Raw genomic sequence first — 15,722 nt, 5'->3', positions numbered from 1 at the left:
TAAAGAACTACTGTTAGTCACTCAGTCATGTCCGACTGGTTTTGACCCCATGGACTGTAGCTCATCAGGTTTTTCTGTCCGTGGAATTCTCCAGGCAAGAATACAGGAGCGGGTGGTCATGCCCTCCTCATACTGAAGAACAGCCATGGCCCTCGCTGCTTCATTCCTCCCCTGCTGAGTCCAAGACTCAGCCTTCATGCTTAGTCTCTTTTGCTTCCCTTCCTGTTCCAATATGGCTGTGTTTTCCATGGGAGGTTTGCAGGCACTAAGACTTTTATGTCCATCATCTCCTTCAAAGAGCCCTCTCCTTCTAAATTTGAAGAGACTGAGGTAACTGGAATTTGCGTCATTGAAGTTGTTTGTTGGCAGTGGTCATCTTTAGCTGCCACCCTTAGAGGAACAGATATGGAAATAAAAGTTAGGACCAAGGCTGATAAGGTTCAGGCTTGAGAGTGGGCTTGCTATCTGGTAGTAGCAGGGGAGATAGAACATGGCAGAAAAAGTGGGTAGGGAATGAAGAAACCAGCATGTAGAAAAAGCAATATCAGAGAGAGCTGTCCTGTTAGTCATCTGAGAGACGTGACATTTCCCTGGTCTCTTGCCTCTCAGATGACTCCTTCGTAGACCTGTTGAAGCTTGCTTTTCATCTGTGTGACCCCGAACTTTGGTATCCTTCAAGGTTTTCTCAAAGCTCTGTTTTATTCTCTTCACATGTTCTTTCCATCATACATCTCTGTGTTAATATGTGTGTATGTTCAGTCGCTCAGTTATGTCCAACTCTTTGCCACCCCTACATAACTGTAGCCCACCAGGCTCCTCTGTCCATGGGATTCTCCAGGCAAGAATACTGGAATGGGTTGCCATGCCCTCCTCCAGAGGATCTTCCTGACCCAGGGATCAAACCCATGTCTCCTGCATTGACAGGCAAATTCTTTAGCACTGAACCTCCTGGGAAACCCCACTATGTTAATGATCCTACCAAAATATCTTTAGAATAGGCATCTCACCTGAGTCCCAAAATTGTCTCACTAATTGTCTCTGGAATATAGTCACTTGGATGTCTCTCAGAAAAGTCAAATTCAGCACAACACCCTGCTGTGATTATCTTCCCATCCAAAAGGCTCCCTCCTTGACACTTTATCACAGTGAATGGCGACACGCAGTCACCCCAGAACTGTGATATGCTCAATTTTTCCCTTGCCCTCATTCTAGTTCTTCCTCTTTAGCCTTTTAAGACTTAATTCAGACTCTTGGCATTTCTCTCCCTATGTTAATACATCCATCATTTAACTAAACTATCTGATTCTGATTTCCTGTGACTCCAATATCCCTAGGCATGTAAGGATATTGCATAAACTATTTTTCTGAATGTAGTAAAAAATCATACTCCTTAGTGTGGCACAAGAGTTTTCCATGTCTAAACTCTGCCTGCCTCTTCTCTGTCTCTTCCCACCACTCCCTGGTGTGTGCCACATGCCTAACTTTTCCTAAATGAAAAGTTTTTGGATTTTGTTTCTTCATGTTTCCTAAAAATGTGATTTACTGTAGTCCTAATGCTCTACCAGCCTATCCAGTAAGCAGCTAGTCATATTGAAAGAGTCAGTGTAGATGTCCCCCTTCAGATGATAAAGCTGTCTTTGTTCCTACATGGAATATTGTGCTTTAAAAAGTATAGTTCTTTTTTAAATTTCATCTGAATTGCATATGTATATTGTAATTTCATGCAGTGTGGGATCTGTCTTCTTTTTAAGTAATTTTTTTAAAATTGGAGAATAATTGCTTTACAATGTTGTATTAATTTCTGCTGTACAACAATATGAATCAGCTTTAAGTATACATATGTCCCCTTAAAGAGCCAAAAGGAACTAGAGAGCCTCTTGATGAGGGTGAAGGAGGAGAGAGAAAGAGCCAGCTTAAAACTAAATATTAAAAAAACAAAGATCATGGCATCTGGTCCCATTACTGCATCAAATAGAGGTCAAAATATGGAAGTAGTGTCAGATTTCCTCTTCTTGGGCTCCAAAATCACTGCGGATGGTGACTGCAGCCATGAAATCAGAAGACGATTACTTCTTGGCAGGAAAGCAATGACAAACCTAGACAGTGTGTTGAAAAGCAGAGACATCACTCTGCCGACAAAGGTCCATATAGTCAAGGCTATGGTCTTCCCAGTGGTCATGTGCGATTGTGATATCTGGACCGTGAAGAAAGCAGAATGCCAAAGAACTGATGCCTTCGAACTATGGTGCTGGAGAAGACTCTTGAAAATCCCTTGGATGGCAAAGAGATCAGATCAGCCAATCTTAAGGGAGATCAATCCTGAATATTCACTGGAAGGACTGATGCTAAAGCTCTAGTATTTTGGTTATCTGATGCAAATAGCTGACTCATTGGAAAAATCCCTGATGCTGGGAAATATTGAGGGCAGACGGAGAAGAGGGCATCACAGGATGAGATGGCTGGATGGCATCACTGAAGCAACGAACATGAACTTGGGCAAACTCTGGGAGATGGTGAGGGACAGGGAAGCCTGGCGTTCTGCTGTCCAGGAGGTTGCAAAGAGTCAGACAGGACTGGGCTACTGAACAACAAGAACAACAACAACATGTCCCCTCCATCTTGAGCCTCCCCCCTCCCACCCTTCCACCCACCCCTCTAGATCATCTCAGAGCACTAAACTGAACTCCCTTTGTTATACATCAGCTTCCCACTAGCTATCTATTTTACACATGGTAGTATATATATGTCAGTGATGTGCTGTGCTAGTTGCTCAGTCGTGTCTGACTCTTTGTGACCGCATGGACTGTAGCCCACCAGGCTCCTCTGTCCATGGGGATTCTCCAGGCAAGAATACTGGAGTGGGTTGCCTTGCCCTCCTCCAGGGGATTTTCCCAACCAGACCTGGGATCGAATCCAGGTCTGCATTGCAGGTGGATTCTTTGCCATCTGAGTCATATGTCAATGCTACTCTCTGGATTTGTCCCACCCTCTTCTTGCTCCACTATGTCCACAAGTCCATTCTCTTTGTCTGCATCTCTATTTCTGTGGGACCCTATCTTAATTTATGTTTGTATTAATATTTGTAGCTCTAAGCACAGTGCCTGGCATAGAACAGGTGTCAATAAATATTTACTGAGAGAAAAAATGAATATGTAGGCATGGAATAGACTCAAGGAAAACAGGGAGTTGTCTATGGTTTACTTGTTGATGCCTAAAGTTTATCATGACCACTCCAGGTTTAAAATGAGACACCTCCAATAGACAGGACAGCATTGGTTACGTGGACTGAAGGAAGGATATTAGCATCATTCTTGTGCTGGGGGAAATCTGTGAGGAAGCAGATCTCCTAAAATATGGGCAGTGACAACTGGTCGGGGAGGTTCCAAAAGAAGAGGGCAAAATTTTTCTGTGAACAGACATCTGAGTTACAAATATGGAGGGACATAAAAGAATAAGGAGGCTTACCCTCAGACAAAGATATCAAGGGAACATTTCATGCAAGGATGGGCATGATAAAGGACATAAACAATAAGGACCTATCAGAAGCAGAAGAGATTAGGAAGAGGTGGCAAGAATACAGAGAAGAACTGTGCAAAAGATATCTTCATGACTCAGATAACCACAATGGTGTGATCACTCACCTAAAGCCAGACATCCTGGAATGTGAAGTCAAGTGGGCCTCAAGAAGCAAATTTGTGAACAAATCTAGTGGAGGTGATGGAATTCCAGATGAGCTATTTAAAATCCTAAAAGATGGTGCTGTCAAAGTGCTGCACTCAATATGCCAGCAAATTTGGAAAACTCAGCAGTGGCCACAGGACTGAAAAAGATCAGTTTTCATTCCAATCCCAAAGAATGTTGATGCCAAAGAATGTTCAAATTACCATACAGTTGTACTCATTTCACATGCTAGCAAGGTAATGCTCAAAATTCTTCAAGCTATGCCTCAGCAGTATGTGAACGAAGAACTTCCAGATGTACAAGGTGGGTTTCAAAGAGGCAGAGGAACCAGAGATCAAATTGCCAACATTCATTGGGTCATAGAGAAAGGAGGGAAATTCCAGAAAAATATCTACTTTTGTTTCATTAACTACGCTAAAGGCTTTGACTGTGTGGATCACAACACACTGTGGAAAATTCTTCAAGAGATGGGAATACCAACTACCTTACCTGTCTCCTGAAAAACATGTATGCATGTCTAGAAGCAACAGTTAGAGCCAGACATAGAACAATGGACTGGTTCCAAATTGGGAAAGGGCTATCTCAAGGTTGTATATTGTCACCCTGCTTGTTTAACTCATATGCAGAGTACATCATGAGAAATGCTGGGCCAGATGAATCACAAGCTGGAATTAAGACTGCCAGGAGAAATAACAACCTCAGATATGCAGGTGATACCACCCTAATGACAGAAAGCAAAGAGAAACTAAAGAGCCTCTTGAGGAAGGTGAAAGAAGAGAATGAAAACAGTGACTTAAAACTCAACATTCAGAAAACTAAGATTTGTGTGACTAAGCACACACAGCACACAAGCCATGCAGGATTTTGTCTTTGGGCTTCCCTGGTCGCTCAGAGGGTAAAGAGTTTGCCTGCAATGAGGGAGACCCTGAATCAATCCCTGGGTGGGGGAAGATCCCCTGGAGAAGGAAATGGCAACCCACTCCAGTATTCTTGCCTGGGAAATCCCATGGATGGAGGAGCCAGGCAGACTACAGTCCATGGGGTTGCAAAGAGTTGGACATGACCGAGCGACTTCACTTTCTTTCTTTCTTTCTCTCTTTACCACTCTAATGGCAGAAAGCAAAGAGGAACTGAAGAGCCTCGTGATGAAGGTGAAAGAAGAGAGGGAAAACACTGGCTTAAAACTCAATATTCAAAAAACTAATATCATGGCATCCAGTCCCATCACTTCATGGGAAAATAGAAAGGGAAAAAGTGGAAACAGTGACAGACTTTATTTTCTTGGGCTCTAAAATCATGGCAGATGGTGACTGAAACCATGAAATTAAGACACTTGCTCCTTGGAAGGAAAGCTATGACAAACCTAGACAGTGTATGAAAAAGCAGACACATCACTTTGCTAACAAAGGTCCATATAGATAAAGCTATGGTTTTTCCAGTAGTCATGTATGGATGTGAAAGTTGAACCGTAAAGGTTGAGCACCAAAGAATTTATGCTTTTGAATTGTGGTGCTGGAGAAGATTCTTGAGAGTCCCTTGGACAGCAAGGAGATCAAAACAGTCAGTCCTACAGGAAATCAACCCCGAATATTCAGTTGGAAGAACTGATATTGAAGCTGAAGCTCCAATACTTTGGCTACTTGATGCAAAGAGCCGACTCATTGGAAAAAACCCTGATATTGGGAAAGATTGAAGGCAGGAAGAGAAGGGGGCGACAAAGAATGAGATGGTTGGTTGGCATCACTGACTCATTGGGCATGAGTTTGAGCAAACACAGGCAGATAATGAAGGACAGGGAAGCCTGGTGTGCTGCAGTCCATGAGGTCACAAGAATCAGACATGGCTTACTGACTGGACAACAACAACCCTCAGACAAATATTTCTCTTTTCACTTCAATTCCCATATGGGAGACCTTCTAATGTTGTTTACAAATCATACTACCATCTCGCTTCAAAAAATATCCCTAACCTGTGTACATTTCTTACCTCATTTAGCTGAGTTCTCTACTATGAAAAACAAGGAGTTCCCCCAAATAGGATTGAAAAGCCATTTAGAAGTTCTATTTGTGAAAAATTATCTAATGAAGTTATGAAATCCAGGGTTTTTTAAAGACAGTTAACCTGGCTTAGAAAAAAAGATAGTCTGATGGTATTGATAATGTGGTTTAAGGCAAGAGTCTGTCATGGGGCAATGGAAAGGGTTTATCCTGCCTCACCCTCATTCTGCACTATGGTTTTTGTTTTATAAACTGAGAGACTCAAAGTTGCTTAAAAGTGCTTTGGTGGCAAGTACTGTCAATATGGACATTGATCCCAAAACAAGGATTCATTTCAGTCAAGCCACTAAAATTTCATTTGACTTAATGAAAATTTTTTTCAGTGGAGCTATGACAGCGTTTTTGCCCATTTCCTAAACTGTTGCCAATTGGAAACTGAATTGGTTTTCATAAAGATTTATGAACACTTCCAAAATCACTTAACGGCTGAAAGCCATGTAGTAACTTTTTCCATGTCTGAATAAAACGTGAAGTCTGTAGAAGTGACAGCTATAAAAGAACAATGTGATTAGATTTGGATCTTTTCCACCCAGACCTTTCTGTGTCTACTTCAGGGCCCACAGCTCTACCACTCACCCATGTCCACTGCCCCTAATGAATGATGCAAGCTGCAAGCTTGCTGAAGACTTGGAGTGCAGTCTTTATACTATTAACTTATTGGCATTCAGTTAAATGTTAATATAGCCCCCTCCTAATTATTGGCAGTAATTATTACCCCCTCTATCATGTGTGCATGCTCAGTCATGTCCAACGCTTTACAACCCCATGGACTGTAGCTCACCAGGCTCCTCTGTCCATGGAATTTTCCAGGCAAGAATACTGAAGTGGGTTGCCATTTCCTCCTCCAGGGGATCTTCCTGACCCATGGATGGAGCCTGCATCTCTTGTGTCTCCTGCATTGACAAGCAGATTCTTTACCACTGCGCCACCTGGGAAGCCCATTCCTTTTATTACAAGATATGATTATGTCTCAAGTGCCAATAACATGAAAATTATTCTGAATAAGAGTTGAAAAAGATTTATGTCTATATACCTGAACAGAGGTAAGTCAGGTATTCCAGGGTTATTTTTAATAAAGTCTCGTTATTAAGGTCTGACTTCCATGGATCTAGAAAATCACTTCCTTTAATTTCATTCCTTCAGCCTCATTTCCAATTCCTGACCCTTACTGTACATGAAAAGCATTAGACTAGGCAGAGTGTCTTCTCAAAACTGCTTTGATAGAATGGTTCAGTCTGCTTTTCTCCGGCTTCCTTAATTTACAAGGAAAAGAAGGGGAAACCTGTGAATCTGAAGTTAACTAAGCTAGGAATTGAACAAGTAGGTACTGTCAACAAGACAACATTTCTTGGAGGAATTAGGGATGATTACTCAGAGTGCAATCTTTTTCATATGTCTTCAAACAATGAACTTCTCTGTATGCACCCAAGACCATATACACTGGGGTATATTGGAAGAAATACTAAAACAAAACAAAACAAACAAACAAACAAAAAAAGTGCATTTGAATAGCAGGCCAGTCCTTGAATTCTATCTCGTGTGTGCTATGCTAAGTTGCTTCAGTTGTGTCTGATTCTTTGTGACCTTATGGACTGTAGCCTGCCAGGCTCTTCTGTCCATGGGGTTCTCTAGGCAAGAACACTGGAGTGGGTTGCCATGCCCTTTGCCAGGGGATCTTCCTGACCCAGGGATTGAATCTGTGTCTCTTATGTCTCCTGAACTGGCAGGTGGGTTCTTTACAACTAGTGCCACTAATTTCAGTTACTTAATACTGTAACACTCTTCCCAGACAACCTCTATGTCTTTAAGACATTAAAGCCAGTCTAGACAAGCCATCGATGCCACTGTTCTGCACACAGCGATTGCCCAGGACAATATGGATCTGCTCTTGTTTCGAGAGTCTGCCTGCTTCCTGGACCTTAGCTTTGTTTTCTTTCCCCACTTCTGCTCTTTGTTTGAATGCCCTCATCTTGCTTTCTAGAACTTGAGCTTTAAGAAAGTCTTTCTATTTTTGCCCAATTCTGTTTCCAGAGACCCAAGCCCTGGCACCCACTCTGATAGCTGCCTTTCTAGACAAGACAGTCCAGTCTCCTTATAAGGGGATATGAAAGAGTCAGGGCTGTAATCACTTTGAGCAAGTCCTTAACACTTTGGAAAACATTGCCTCATCTCTAAATGAAATAAATCATACTATCTAACAGCATTTTCTTCTGAGGATCAATACACTTAGAGTATGTAAACCTATAATATAAAGTACTTAAGTAGCCAGGACTAAACCTTGGTAAAATAGCATTACCTCCTGACTAACTAGTACATATTCTTGGTAACAGAGTATTGGCTGCTATTTTTAGTTGGGATGCTTTAGCTATAATTAAAGCTAATATCTCAGTACTTTGTGCTAGTAATAAAACATCAACTGGGATTGACTAAACTTACAGAGTAATGTGGACTACAAGTAACATACAGTGCTACTGATTTTTTAAAAATTCAGCTTGGTTAGACTTTGGGTAGTAGTTTTCATTCTGTCCTCCCTGAAGTATCAGTGATAATCTTTACCCACTTGTGGCCAAGAAAATCGTTGCTAGTGCGGTCAGTACTGTTTCTTATCTATTCTTTTGACCCGGTTCCTGCACATCCTTTTCTTCCATGCCCTAGTTAGTACTTGTGTCACATTAAGGGGACCTGGGCTGGCACTTCCTAAGACAATTCATTCTAAATACAGAGGCTTCTCAGTTTTTCACTCAAACCTCAGTTTCCATTAACAAAGTTCCCAGTGTTCTCCAGTTACACTGCAAAATTATTTTAATCAGATTTGTACTACTCTAGGAATGCTCTGTCTTTGTGGTTCTCCCTGTCGCTGAGGTCTGTCTGTGATCTGCCTAGATGTCTTTTGACATTTTGTCTCTGAGTTTTGCTGTACTGATCTTACTTGCTAAGAAGAAATTCCAGCTAAGGCCTCTGATAAAAATCATGTCTCCATGGTGTTTATATTTTTTTAATTAAGATATATATATATGTGTGTGTGTATGTATATATACATATATATATATATATATATATATATAGTCTTAGCTACCATGTTGCAGTCTGTATTATTTCCTTTTGCACCATACAAGCTTTACTGATATCTACTTCAAGTCTACTTTAGTGCCGCTTGGAAAATGTACTTTGTAAATTTGTAAAGACACACACAAGCACAATTTACTTTTTGGCCATTTATCAAAAGACACATATATAGGAGTTAAAATTTTCTATTTGCATATACTTAATTAAGCCAGCAAATGATAATATAAATGATAGATAAGATATACAATTATAGATGTTGATATACAGAGAGGTAAATGTTGGCATTTATTCAAGATGCATATTTTTCTCCTTGTGCTTACCCATTTCACCTTCTTGAATAGAGTTAGCAACTGAACTGAATGCCCTTTATCTGCTTATCTGTCTGTGTGTGGCTTTTTGATTCCTACTGAAGGCTCTGAAAGAACAGGATTCTGTAGTTGTATATAGTAACATTTGGGGAGTGGAAATTAACTTCAGTGACAATTTAATTGGACCCTTTCATTTCAATAACAAAGAAGCTGTAAAAAATACAAGGGAGGTTCCATTAACAGTTTCCTGTCTCATAAATCCCTGTATGGTTTCTAAAACTGTTTTTTAAAAAGTCTGCTGATTTTTATGTGAAGCAATGAAAAGGATAAGAAATAGCTCCACAATCCACCAAATATATATATATGTGTGTGTGTGTGTGTGTGTGTGTGTGTACATATGTGTGTATATATATTTGAGATACATAGATATGAGATAGAGCTGAAATTATTTTTGTGTTGAATTAGTACTACCAATATTTTGGACAGTAATAAAAAAGATGAGTCTAAGATTGATTTTTTTTTTCACTTTCATCCACAATTCTAATGTGTTCCTTATGAACAACATGTGGTTTTAAAACCAAAATAGTTTTTCAAGTTTCTATAAACAGAGGAAATTTACTTTACTGGGTCAATATACTGTGCAACTGTTATAAACAAAGCTTTTCAGTATGCACCCAAAATAGAATATCCAAGCTGCTTGCTGGACTTCCAATGCATAGATATAAGATAAAACTGAAATTTTGTATTTCTAGTATTATTCATTATATTTTACTAATTCAAATTAGAATTACTTTCCCAAAGTTTCTTTTGGATTTTAAACAATTCAGGAAACTTTGCTGCATTAAATTATTTCTCTTATTTTGCACCATTGTCCTTACAAAGCCCTGTAGCCTCTTTCCACTGTTTACATTCCTCCTATTTACTGATGATATTTTAGTTTCTAATGTTCTCTTACCTCTTTTATCTAGTCTACCAAGACTAACCTGTGTTCTTCCAGTTTGCTCTGATTAAAAAAAGAAAACAAAACAAAAGAAAGATAAATGTAGGATTAAACTAAGTTTATTTCCCTTAGTCACGCAACCAAACATTTTGCTCTTCTGAAAGCATCACTATTTTCACATCACTATATTCACAGCATATTTTGTACGTTGCTTTGAAATTGTTTTCTGGTTTGAAGTTTGTGTGTGTTGTCTGCTTAAGTAGATTGCCAGCTATTCAAGAATAAGAGCACATCTTCAACTTCTTTAGTGTCTGCAGAGTGAGTACTTGGGACATGTGTACGTAAATGTTTGTTGTGTGATAAAACTTTACCCATGATTAACCAATTTTACACTGTTTATTCACCATGTCTCTTTCTAAAATGCTTAGGAACTTGGCTTTTCAAGATGAGGTCATGCGTATGAAAGGCTTCAGATAAGACCCTGTTGTGTAGCCCATTTACATGGACTCTGACCTCTGACAATAGAAGAGAGTGATGCTGTAAACTATCTGTATGTCTTGTGAACCTTTGATATCTTTCATGGATCAGTTGTTAAATCATTCCACTGCACAAATCCAATCTTCCAGATCAGATTTCTCATGAGATAAAATGTTGTCACATAATAACTATGTGCTCTGAGGAGAGAATGGTTTTATACCAGGTCCTTTATACTCTGTAACAAAAGAAGCAATTGTTTCTTCTTTTGAACTGAAGCATGAAATAGACTTAGTTTAAGAAGTTATAAAGTATCAATAGTTTCAGGAGTTGTAAAAAGACTGGTATAAATGAAATTTCTCAAAACTGTCCCTCTACTCCAGAAAATTTGCCCCAAACAATCCAGTTAGGAGAAACTTGTCTGTTGGATTTCTCTGTTAGGCACCATTTTGTATAGCGTTTGGTACCTATTGACTCAAGTAGTTATTTCTTGATCTGTTAATTTCCTAAAGGGGACATGGGACATTCCCAGAGGGAAGGAAAAATAGGCTATGTTTGGGATGGGCTAGAAGAAAGTTATTTTGAGACCAAACATGGAAGGTATTAAGCCCCAGGCAAGAAATTCTGATTTAATTGGGTTGAGTTGGGGGAGGAGCCATTAGGGGTCACTAAGAGGGAAATGATGTATTCGTAGCTATAGAAAAAAAAAAATCTGCTTATGTATGTCAATGTATTGAAAGGTGTCAAGGGAATAAAAGTATCAAGAGGATAAAGATCCCAAATCTGTCTGCCATGGTATGCATAGCATCTCTTAGTTACACATAATAGGTGTTCAATAAATATTTGTTGGATGATTTGAATAAACAGAAGCAAGTAGAGATAGAAAACGTCACTTATTCACTTAGACAAACTTCCACATGAGTCATTGACACTGAACTCAGATTTCTATACATAGTTTATTTCTATTGGTAATTGAAATATTGAGGGCAGAAGGAGAAGGGGTGACAGAGGATGAGATGGTTGGATGGCATCATCCACTCAATGGACATAAGTTTGAGCCATCTCTAGGAGACAGTGAAGGACAGGGAAGCCTGGCATGCTACAGTCCGTGGGGTTGCAAAGAATCAGACATGACTGAGTGAGTGAACAACAATTTATTTCTATATAGATTGCATCATTAATGATGATGTTAAAAGAGAAGGATGGAGAAAAGGCTATATTTTTTTCAGTATTGATTATGTATTAAATACTATATTAGAGTGCTTTACTCACATTCACTTGTTTTCCCCAACCAACCAGAGAAAGCTTCAGTTCAGTTCATTTCAGTTGCTCAGTCGTGTCCGACTCTTTGTGACCCCATGAACTGCAGCACGCCAGGCCTCCCTGTCCATCATCAACTCCCTGAGTCCACCCAAACCCATGTCCGTCGAGTCAATGATGCCATCCAGCCATCTCATCCTCTGTCGTCCCCTTCTCCTCCTGCCCTCAATCTTTCCCAGCATCAGGGTCTTTTTCAATGAGTCAGCTCTTCGCATCAGGTGGCCAAAGTATTGGAGTTTCAGCTTCAACATAAAGCTTAAGAGATTAAAAACCAAGTTTGAGTAACACCAACAGACCGTATAAGGTTTTGATTGGCAGTTGTAGCCAACACCATCGATGCCCCACCCTGTTGGGCCAGCTGAGCTCACAGAGCATCCCCCAACAAAGTGCAGTTTCAGAAGGCTGGCAGCTTCCCTGCTGACACCTGTGTCTTTCACCTCCTCCTGAGGACTCCTTTGGCACCTGAAAGTGTGCTTATGTACAAACAGGTACAACCTGTAAGTGTGGTAAGGTTAGCCCTCCACCAGTGGAGGGTGAGTCCTTGGATAAACATTCCAGGGTGGGGATTCCGAGGTATGTTTTCCACAGTTTCTCAACAGATTTCAGAACCCGTATAATGAAGAGCAACTTTATTCCATTTTTTTTTAAACAATCTGATCATTGATATTTATATTCATGCATCAGGACATTTGGACTATTATTACATATCAGAACTAAAAAGCTTCTTGTTTCATGTTGGGACCTTTATTACTGTGGGAAAAAATCTCCTATGTCTTAGTTCAGATCCCCCAGGAGCAGATCTTGAGATAAGCACTTGGAAGCAGTCATTGTATTGGGAGAAAGGTAGCACTTTAGAAGATTGGGATAGAGGGAGGCAGGAAGAGATGGCAAACATTTTCTTTATGCATCACTAATTGTTTTACATGTTACAAGCTTTACTTTATTGATTTAAAAATATCTATTAAAGAAAAAGTTTAAAAGTTTAAAAAAAAAATCTTGAAAATGACTTGTCAGACATGTCTATTAGATCCATCTCTAGAACTCAGCCAGCATTATCTGAACACATTCTCCTCTCCTTCCCTGTTCTAATTCTTTTTCTGGTTGCTTTTTTTCTTTCCTTTATTTTTTCCTGATGCTACCATTTTCTGGCCTAAAAACATTCGTCAGATTTTACTTCCTCATATGAACTGCACCTGACAATTTGTGTCAATTTTTTCCCAGTCTGTTATATCAGTTCTTTCATTTTCCCTGCCCTACACTCTACCCAAACTAAGGTCCCAACGCTGCTCTTTATATCTACATCATTTGTTACCAACCAGCTCTCCCTTCTTTCCCCCAGATATATGACATTCACATTGGACTATATTCTCTGGTTCTCTATTGGACTATATCTTCTGGTTCTAAATTGTAGCATCTCTGTCCTAATAAATTAAAATCTGATTGAGAGCAGGACCCATGTTTTATAGTGATCTTTGAGTGTGCCAAATGACACCATTTTGTGTAAAATAATTTATGAACAAAAACTTGTGAATATCCAGATTTCTCTCATCTGGATATGAGATGAGAGAAATCTGGATATGAGATGTCTCGCAGTTTATTACCATAAGGATGTAAAAAGTCCAAATCATATTAAGAGCCATTCAAAAAATATTCTGATTGTACACCTGCTGTTTGTCAGGCAGCATGTCAGGTGAGCCACGTAATAACACAACACGTATGTTCCGCTCTCGTGCTCTAGAGAGAGACAAAGTGAAAACATAAAGGCCTCTGTGATAATAAATTAAAGAGTGCTGAAGAGAACGAACAGCATGGTCTGCAATGGGGTAACCTATCTTAAGTGGGTGAGCAGGAAAATTGTCTGTGAGAAGGAGACCTTTCAGCTGAGATTGAAGAAAGAGAGGAAGCATATGAAAAGTCAGAGGTTGTGTGTCCAGGCGGAGAGAACAATATGGCAAAGGCCCAGAGGGTAGAAAAATAAAGAACCCTGATGCACTTAAGGAAATTAAGGAGGGCCCATGTGGGTGAAGAAAGTGAGCCTGGGGCCTATGAGCCAGTGAGCTGGCAGTGTGGGCAGAGGTCAGATCTGAGGCCAGTCCTTGGAGGCCTTGTTGAATGTGGTTTGCACTAGAAGAGGATGGGAAACTATTTAAAAGATTGAAGCAAGGGAGTAGCATACATGCTTTGATTTAGAATTTTAAAATTTCACATTAGTTTCTATGTAGAAAACTGATGATGTGGGGGAGGGACAAATAGGGAGATCAGGTCTCGGGTTATGGAACAGCTCAGATGAGATTACCGTACTTGGAAGAGGGTAACAGCAGGGCAGAAGAAGCTCATCAAACAGATGAGCTGGAGATAGTTTCTGAAGGTCGATAATAGGACTTAATTACTGATGGATTAAATGTAGGGAATAGAAAAAGAGAGGGAGGACTCAAGAATTACTTTCCGTATTTCTGGTCTGAACTGCTGGGCAGATACTGTTTTCAGGAAAGACCAGGTGAAGAAATCGTTGAAATATGGTTTAGAATTCAGTGTTAGATAGTTATGTGCACCATGCCCACTGGACATCCAAGTAGAGATGTCAAGTAGGCAGTAAGACATGAGTCTGGAGCTGAGAGGTCTAGGCTGGAGATATGAATTTGCGAATCATGATGGTATTTAGTGGGATTATTTAGCTGGTATTTAAAGATACAGGAAATGGGTTAGAGCTTTTAAAGAAGAAGGAGGGAAAGAGGGCTCAGAATGGAGCCCAGGGGCTTTGCAATACTTAGGGTGGAGAGAAAAAAGCCAGCAAAGCAAACTCAAAAGGGGTCAGATAGAAGGAGGGAAAGAGCTCAAAAAAGTATCATGAGAAGAGAGCCTTTCACGAAGGAGAAATACTTACTCTTGGTAACAGCTGAGAAACTGGGTGAGCCCATATAGGAATCTTCTCTACTGGGGAGAATTTCTTACCAGGGGTAAAAATCACTTGTATTTTATCTTTTACGCTTGAGACCTTAACACATCTTTTAGCACACAGTGGGCACTTGAAACATATTAATCAATGACACATTACTCGAATGACTGAGTATTTCAGTTCATTTGAGAGTGTGGGATAGGCGTGAGCAGTTTTAAAAAGTCCTTCTCTTATCCTGCCTGCGTGCTCCCCACCCCTCACCTGATTCTCACACTTGCCAGCAAAACTGCTGACTGGGGAGACAGCAGTATCTTCAGGCTCTGTCACAGCAGTGTTAAACACCCTTTATTTCCTCCTGATTTAGGAAAAGTAATCTGTTCTCCAAGCCTTGTAAGAAAAAAACTTGGGGCTACTATAGTGGACGAGGTCATACATGGCTGTTTCTGAAAATGTCATGAAATCATAACCATAATCACCATCATAGAAATAAGTTCCTGCCCCATCAAATGCTCTACTGGCCACTACTCTTAATTACCCTGTGAAAGAATTGTATTGAGTGAATTTCATTGCATAAGATTTTGGTGAAAGAAGGGAAAGAAAGAGGTCAGAGTTTATATCAGTGGCTCTGATGCCCCCAGCGCCAGGAGGGTGTGAGTGGGAGGACCTTTGATATACCTGCTTCCCAGGTCCAACTAGAAACTTTGTGAATCTGCCTGCAATGCAGGAGACCTTGGTTTGATCCCTGGGTCAGAAGATCCTCTGGAAGAGGGCATGGCAACCCACTCCAGTATTCTTGCCTGGAAAATCTCATGGACAGAGGAGCCTGGCGGGTTACACAGTCCATGGAGTCCCAAAGAGTCAGACATGACTGAGCAGCTAACACTTCTTTAGGTCTCAACTAGAAATTTTGTGGCAGCAAGCTAAAGGTATTGCTTATTTCAGAATGATGAGCTAATTGTAGAATTGGATTGAAATTGATA

The 15,722-nt window shown here is 40.2% G+C and overlaps 1 protein-coding gene across 5 annotated transcripts in view; it reads right to left on the bottom strand.

The window, feature by feature from the left end:
• Positions 1-15,722, bottom strand: part of LOC145542362 (uncharacterized) — a 144,224-nt gene that overhangs the window by 125,947 nt on the left and 2,555 nt on the right. Inside the window, exon 2 of one of the 5 annotated variants that reach the window (XR_014079807.1) lies at positions 6,520-6,631. The exons of the other annotated variants lie outside the window; for them this stretch is intronic. The gene's annotated coding sequence lies outside the window, so the exon portion shown is untranslated. Of the gene's footprint in view, positions 1-6,519; positions 6,632-15,722 lie in introns of those variants that run through there. 5 annotated transcript variants of the gene reach the window in all.

This window comes from Giraffa tippelskirchi, chromosome 3, assembly GCF_054371585.1.
Source record: "Giraffa tippelskirchi isolate mGirTip1 chromosome 3, T2T-mGirTip1v1.2.pri, whole genome shotgun sequence".
NCBI lineage: Eukaryota > Metazoa > Chordata > Mammalia > Artiodactyla > Giraffidae > Giraffa > Giraffa tippelskirchi.
This window is presented reverse-complemented; position numbering and strand designations above follow the sequence as displayed.